The 7,314-nt window shown below is 48.3% G+C and overlaps 1 long non-coding RNA gene across 4 annotated transcripts in view; it reads right to left on the reverse strand.

The window, feature by feature from the left end:
* LOC138929845 (uncharacterized) overlaps positions 1–7,314 on the reverse strand; it is a 28,565-nt gene that overhangs the window by 13,451 nt on the left and 7,800 nt on the right. For all 4 annotated transcript variants that reach the window (XR_011446006.1, XR_011446005.1, XR_011446003.1 and 1 more), the window contains exon 2: positions 5,681–7,116. This is a non-coding gene — a long non-coding RNA (uncharacterized lncRNA). The remainder of the gene's footprint in view (positions 1–5,680; positions 7,117–7,314) is intronic.

Consider the following 7,314-nt stretch of genomic DNA (forward strand, 5'->3'; position numbering starts at 1 on the left):
AAAGATGTGGTACGCTTATAATACGGAGTATTACTCAGCCCCGAAAGGGAACACAACAGAGTAACCTGCAGAGATGTTGACGGACCTCACATTTATACAATGGAGTGTTACTCGGCCCCGAAAAGGGACGCAACTGAGAAATCTCCAGAGATGTGGACGGACCTCACATTTATACAATGGAGTGTTACTCGGCCCCGAAAAGGGACGCAACTGAGAAATCTCCAGAGATGTGGACGGACCTCACATTTATACAATGGAGTATTACTCGGCCCCGAAAAGGGACGCAACTGAGTAATCTCCAGAGATGTGGACGGACCTCACATTTATACAATGGAGTATTACTCGGCCCCGAAAAGGGACGCGACTGAGAAATCTCCAGAGATGCGGACGGACCTCACATTTATACAATGGAGTATTACTTGGCCCTGAAAAGGAGCGCAACTGAGTAATCTCCAGAGATGTGGACGGACCTCACATTTATACAGTGGAGTATTACTTGGCCCTGAAAAGGAACGCAACCAAGTAACCTGTAAAGATGTGGACGGACCTAGAGTCTGTTATACAGAGTAAAGTAAGTCAGAAAGGGAAAGAAAGTCACGTATTAACATGCATTTGTGGAATCTAGAAAACCAGTACAGATGAACCTTCTTCTCCTTTTTAAAAGCGCTTGGCAGGGGAGCTCCGAGGCGGTCCAGTGGTCAGGACTCTGAACTTTCACTGCTGTGGCCTGCGTTCAGTCCCTGGTTGGGGGACTAAGATTCTGCAAGCCTTGGGGTAGGCAAAAAAAGAAACTTTTTAATAAACGTTGTGATGAGTAATTCAACATGTGGGGTAATTATAGAGCGCGCATTACTTAAGAGAACTGGCGAACCAGAAATGCAACTGAAAAAGGTGCTCCTCCGAAGAGGCTTTTGAAAGATATCCAGAAGATTATGTGATACAACTGTAGCAGGAATCCAATGACTGCCCCAGAGAGAAGAGACAGAATGGAAGAGAAGGAGAAAAGAATATTTGCTCCGTTAACAGCTGAAAATTCCCCCCGAATTGAAAGAATTATATTAAAGGTTAAATGAAACCAACCTAAGCAGGTCTGCTGCTGCTGCTAAGTCGCTTCAGTCATGTCCGAGTCATGTCCGATTCTGTGCGACCCCACAGACTGCAGCACTCCAGGCTTCCTCCTGTGTCCTTGACTATCTCCCAAAGTTTGCTCAAACTCACGTCCCCTGACTCAGTGGTGCATCTAATCAAACCCTAACTAGAGGTTACTGCACAAGTATAATGCTGGTAGAAAGACAGCTTCATGAAAGGAAGACTCAGAACCCGGAGGAGTACTGCGTTCCGAGGTATGGACCAGACGTGGGATGTTCAGAGCCCGGGGCACCTCATGTAAAAAGTGGTCATCACAGTCAAGAATTCCAAGTCGGGTCCTGAAGAGTGTGCTCATGGGCTGGCCCTGCTGCTGGCCCAGTGGTGAAGAATCCGCCTGCCAGCGCAACGGACGCAGGTTCGATTCCTGGTCGGGGAAGACCCCACGTGCTGTGGAGCAACAGAGCTGGTGTGCTCTGCAACAAAAACCACTGCAGTGAGACGCCTATACAGCATGACTGGAGAAGAGTCCCCGCATGCTGCAACTAGAGAAAGCCCTTGAGCAGCAACAAACACCCAGCACAGCCAAAAATAAAATAAAATATAAAGTCTTAAGGAAAAGGAGTGAGCTTTTCACCCCTCCCCCCTAAAAAACAAAAACCGCAGTGGGTCCAGAAAGACACAGGAAGGCCTTTCTAGTGACCAGAACGTCGTTGCACCTTGATCTGACCTAATCCTTGGGACACAGATGGATTTACAACAAACTCTACAGAAGGTGACAGCGTTTGCAACAAGCCCAACCATCGTCCAACCCAAGAGCAGAATGTCTGGGCCATCCAAGTCATCACAACATCCGACGGGTTGCCTTGGAGACAAGCGATTCTGGAAATTTTTACACACAGCTGGTCAATCCTTGCTCTGGCCCTTGGAAACTAATCATAGAACGCTTGGACCATGAGCTGGTATCCGTACAGAGGAAAAGTCTCAGCAACCGGGGAAGGGGAGCCAGGCTTGCCTGCTAAGTCATTCAGAACTTTGGATCAGTCCAAACACGGTCAGATGTGCAACATCTTTTCAAGTATTTCCTTTGAATTAACGATAGACGATGCACTATTTCATCGCTTGAAGGGGATGAGAAAATGCAAACACGTTTACGTAGGCAATAAAAAAAAAAAAAAAAAACCACCACCACATTTTGGAAAGATAAATCCCAAATCCGGCATTATATGAGTAATTCACTTGAAAGAAGGCCAGTCAAATGGGGAAATAGAAATATTCTGAGATCATCTGAGGATAAAGCACGCTTGGCTTTTAAGATGTTTGGTTTGTTTTGAAAGAAGAGGGTTTTGTTGAAAGCATCCAGATATTGGCACTTGATCTGAAATTACCCTGTGCGATTTTGTTTATAGATGATAAAAGCGTCTACTTTTCCCATGAGTATTATCAGTCAGACTCTAGTTTCTGGAAACTTCAGATCTATAAAGGAAGATAACCTCATGTCTCTAAAGATCTATAAACACGCGGGCTTTGTTCACCTCTAAAGTAAAAGAAAAAACTCCCGTTACAACTTGAACCAGAAACTCGCCTTGGACCAATCACGGCCGACGTGTTCTGCTCCTTAAATGATATTTCATGTGGCTTGACGCTGCTGTCAACCAACTTGTTTGGGATCTTAACAGCCAACGCTAAAGGAAATCAACCCTGAATACACATTAGAAGCACCGATGCTGAAGCTGAAGCTCCAATCCTTTGGCCACCTGATGCGAAGAGCTGACTCACTGGAAAAGACCCTGATGCTGGGAAAGATTGAGGGCGGGAGGAGAAGGGGACGACAGAGGATGAGATGGTTGGATGGCACCACCGACTTGATGGACATGAGTTTGAGCAAACTCCCAGAGATGGAAAAGGACAGGGAAGCCTGGTGTGTTGCAGTCCACGGGGTCACAAAGAGTCAGACACACACGACCAAGCAACTGAATAACAACAAATCTCAGTTCTACGAGGCTGGAGGCAAACGGTGTTTGTGTTCTCGGTATGTACAACTGGGCTGAATGTATCAACCTTGTAAATGCTTTTTTTTTTTTTTTTATAGCAAACATAAGTTTTATGCTTCATCTACACTGAGATTACATTCACCAAACAGTGAGGATGTCCAAGGTTAAAATGCCCCAAGCTTGTTCACCTCGCTCCTTGTTCTTGGCATCAAGAGAGCCACGTCTTTGACCGATGACGCAAGCATCTCGCTCCTAAGCCTATATTCAGAGAAAACCATGGTTCACAAAGAAACACACACCCCAACCTTCACAGAAGCACTATTTACGACAGTTAAGACACGGAAGCAACCTAGGTGTCCATCAGGAGGTAAACGGATAACGCTGACGTGGAGGTTGTTGTTCAGTTGCTCAGCGGTGTCCGACTCTTTGGGACCCCACGGACTGCAGCACTCCAGGCTCCTCCGTCCTCCACTACCTCCCTGGTGGCTCAGATGGTGAAGAATCTGCCTGCAATGCGGGAGACCTGGGTTCGATCCCTGGGTGGGGAAGATCCCTTGGAGAAGGAAATGGTAACCCCTCCAGTACTCCTGCCTGGAAAACCCCTGTGATGGAGAAACAGCACATGGGGTCACAAAGAGTCGGACACGACTGAGCAAGTTCACGTGTATACAGTGTTTGAAACGACATTAAGAAAGAGCCTCCGAAGTGGACTCCAGGAGAGACACTGGATTCTTCCCTCCAGTTACCTTTCCTCTTTTCAAGCCATCTTGTCCTCTCGTCTTTCCCAGCTTTCAGGGGGCCCTCATGCATTGCACAGAGTCGGACACGACTGAAGCAACTTACTAGCAGCAGCAGCAGCATGCATGGATTCTCTCATGGGCCCTTCATCCACCTTCAAAAGCAGGAGCACAGATTCTTCCCATCTATGTGTCTTGATGCGTCTCGGCCTCGATCTCTCTCCATCTCTCCCCCTATTACTTCTGTCCTCCCATCTCCTTCTGGGACTTCACGCTCCTGCGACCCTCCTGCAAGAACCCTGGCCGTGACATAATGGAACCACCTGAGTAAGCCCACTGGCAGTCCCCCATCTCATCACCCTTAAATGAGTCACATCCGCAATGCCCCCCTTTGACACGTAAGGTAACATATTCACGAGTTCTAAGTATTCGCGCGTCAACATTTGGGGACAGGAGTCGGGGGAGGATTTATTCAGTTATTTGGCCAACCACATCCACTCAAGGATTCTGAACTAAATGGCAGAAGCAGAATAGGTTTTCATCCAATATCCAATAGTTATCGGTTGTTTTGGTGGCTGTTGGGGGTCTTTGCTGGTGGCTCAGACGATAAACAGTGTGCCTGCTAATCCGCAGACCGGGGTTTGATCCCTCGGTCAGGAAGATCCCCTGGAGGAGGTAATGGCAACCCCCTCCAGTATTCCTGCCTGGAGAATCCCATGGACAGAGGAATGTGGCGGGCTACAGTCCACGGGCCGCAAAGAGTCGGACACGACGTGGTGATGGACACTTTCACCTGGTGACTGTTAGTGATGGGCTTCCCAGGTGGTGCTAGTGGTTAAAGAATCCGCCTCCCAATGCAGGAGACATAAGAGACTTGGGTTTGATCGCTGGGTTGGGAAGATCCCCTGGAAGAGGGCATGGCCACCCACTCCAGTCTTCTTGCCTGAAGAATCCCATGGACAGAAGAGCCTCGTGGGCTACAGTCCACGGGGTTGCAAAGAGTCGGACACGCCTGAAGGGAATCAGCACGCACGCACGCTGAAGGGAACCAGCACGCAGCACACACAGTGCTTTGCTGATGCCTTTGAAAGCACCGTTACGTTTCAGGGTATTGGGTCTGTCCTCTGCTTGACCCTGGAAAGTGTGGAAACACATTCTCTGGACGATGTTTCAACGTGCTGAGTGTGTAAAGAGCTACCCCTGTCACGGGCTGAAGTCACGATTTAGGCTAGCTGGCGAGCACACATTTCAGAAAGAAAAAAAGAAATCATTATGCGCCCTCCAGAACAATATCCGCTGGACAGACGCGTCGCATTTCACTTCAAAGAGCCAAGTCAAAACCGGGGAAGATTTGTTTCTGACGTAAACGGGTTGCGGGGTTTAGTAGGAGGAGTTGAGACAGCTTGGACGTGAGGAACGTGTTAGGTTGACCGTTGCCGTTCAATCTCTCAGTCGAGTCTGACTCTTTGCCACGCTGTGGACTGTAGCCCTCCAGGCACCTCTTGTCCGTGGGATTCTGCAGGCTAGAATACTGGAGCAGGTTGCCATTTCCTCCTCCAGGGGATCCTCCCGACCCAGGGATCCAACCCGGGTCTCCCGCATTTCAGGCAGGTCCTTTACCCGCTGAAATGTATAACTAAATCACCTGTACACCTGAAACGAACACAACGCTGAACATTACCTGTATACTTCAGGGAAGTCTGCAAAAACAGCAAGACTTTTCTCTACTGTGAATTTTGACCAAATCACACTTTCTTAGGTGAACAAGACGGCAGAATCTAACATGCTGAGAGAGAGACAAGACAGACAGACAGAAGACAGCAGCCACTGGCTCTTCCTAGTATATAAAGACGCGTCACTAACCTCTAAGAGACTGGGTACGCCGTGAAGTCACCTACATCCTGGGATGGGCTTGTACCAACATCCTGGGATGGGCTTGTACCAACATCCTGGGATGGGCTTGTACCAACATCCTGGGATGGGCTTGTACCATCTCCCGCTGATGCCTAAGGGAAAAGAAGCACCGAGATCAGGTAACGAGGCCAACTTTCCACAAGGAGTAAGTGCGAACATCCTTACAAGAACGGGTGTGCAAGAGGGCAAAGACGGTGGAGCACACCAGTTCCCTACTGACCACCCCAGAGACTTCAGGGGAAAGGGACTTCTCTCTGTGCTTTTCTTATGCTTACAGCTTTCATCCGCCTGCGTTTAAATTACCACTGCAGTTTCCATCAGACCGTCTGTATGTCCAATAAATGTCAGTACAATTTCCATCGGACCGTCTGAATCTCCGGTGGGCATGGCGTTCAGGTCTGAGCGCCCGATAAAGTACGGCGCGTTTATTGCAATGGATTTTCTCAGGAGGAAAATACTGGAAGACAGACGCCAACGAAACACAAACTGAGCACATGCGTGCTAAGTCGAGGGTATCCCGTTTTTGTGGGGTTTTTTTTTTTTTGCAGTAATGTAGCAATGCTCCCACACGCTCCGGATGGCTCTGTACATCTGTCTCGTACTTGATGAGCTCGGGCAAGGCGTCTTAAGCCGCCCATCTTCAATCCTATGCAGTGTGAACTGGAAAGACACGGGCGTTTACTTTACTGGCAAAACGCTGCTTTCCTGTCCTGCTGAGGTCCGTGCGTTCCGCACAATACAAGCGCATCCCAGGTGAGAGAAGAACCAGGGGCCGCCAAACGCCTAGACCCTCCCCCGGGGCACGTGTGCAAACAGGACACGCCGATTCCAAGGAGGGCTGTTTCAAAATGTCACTTCACGTAAAAACCCTAAGAACATGTTTTGAAGGTAGCGAAACACAGCGGGCATGCAAAGAAAGTCCAGCCTTATCCGTGACCCGGAGAATGTGATGAAAAGGGAAAGCCAGTCTGGAACAATCACAGAAAAAACCCGACACTGTTTTTATTCAAGAGCGAGAGTTTGGAAATGGTCTGAAACACTGGGACCACCGCCTAAAATTTTCCACTTTCCTCAGCCAGACTAGAAACTGCATTGAATATTTAAAGAAAGAAAAAAAAATTGTGTTTTTTTTGCACCAAGAAAAATACTTCCATCAGTTCATCGTAGCATCTCATGAAGTACAGGCAGAATGGAAAAATCAGAAGCCAGCCACAGCTTCTCAGTTGCTGCCCAAATGCAAAGAAAATGAGCCGGGGTTGCAGGTGAGACATTAAGACTTCCAGGCAGCGTCAAAACTTCTTGTCCTCATTTCAGCTGGAAGGAGGGGACTGGCTACGTTGAATGTCTTCAAGGTCGGGTCTTTCCTCCGCAATAGCACCAAGTCTCTGAAAAACATTATTTTGAGCATCACTTTACCGCCAAATAAGCTAAGAAGCCACAAAGCGGTCGAATTCCTGGGGACACGGAGACCACGCTTAGAGATGTTACCAGGGTTGTCATAATAAAGCACTCCAGATGAGGAGGGCTGAAGCAACAACTATTTATGTCTCCCAAACCAGTCCACCCTAAAGGAAATCAGTCCT

The sequence above is a fragment of the Ovis canadensis genome, chromosome Y, assembly GCF_042477335.2.
Source record: "Ovis canadensis isolate MfBH-ARS-UI-01 breed Bighorn chromosome Y, ARS-UI_OviCan_v2, whole genome shotgun sequence".
Lineage (NCBI taxonomy): Eukaryota > Metazoa > Chordata > Mammalia > Artiodactyla > Bovidae > Ovis > Ovis canadensis.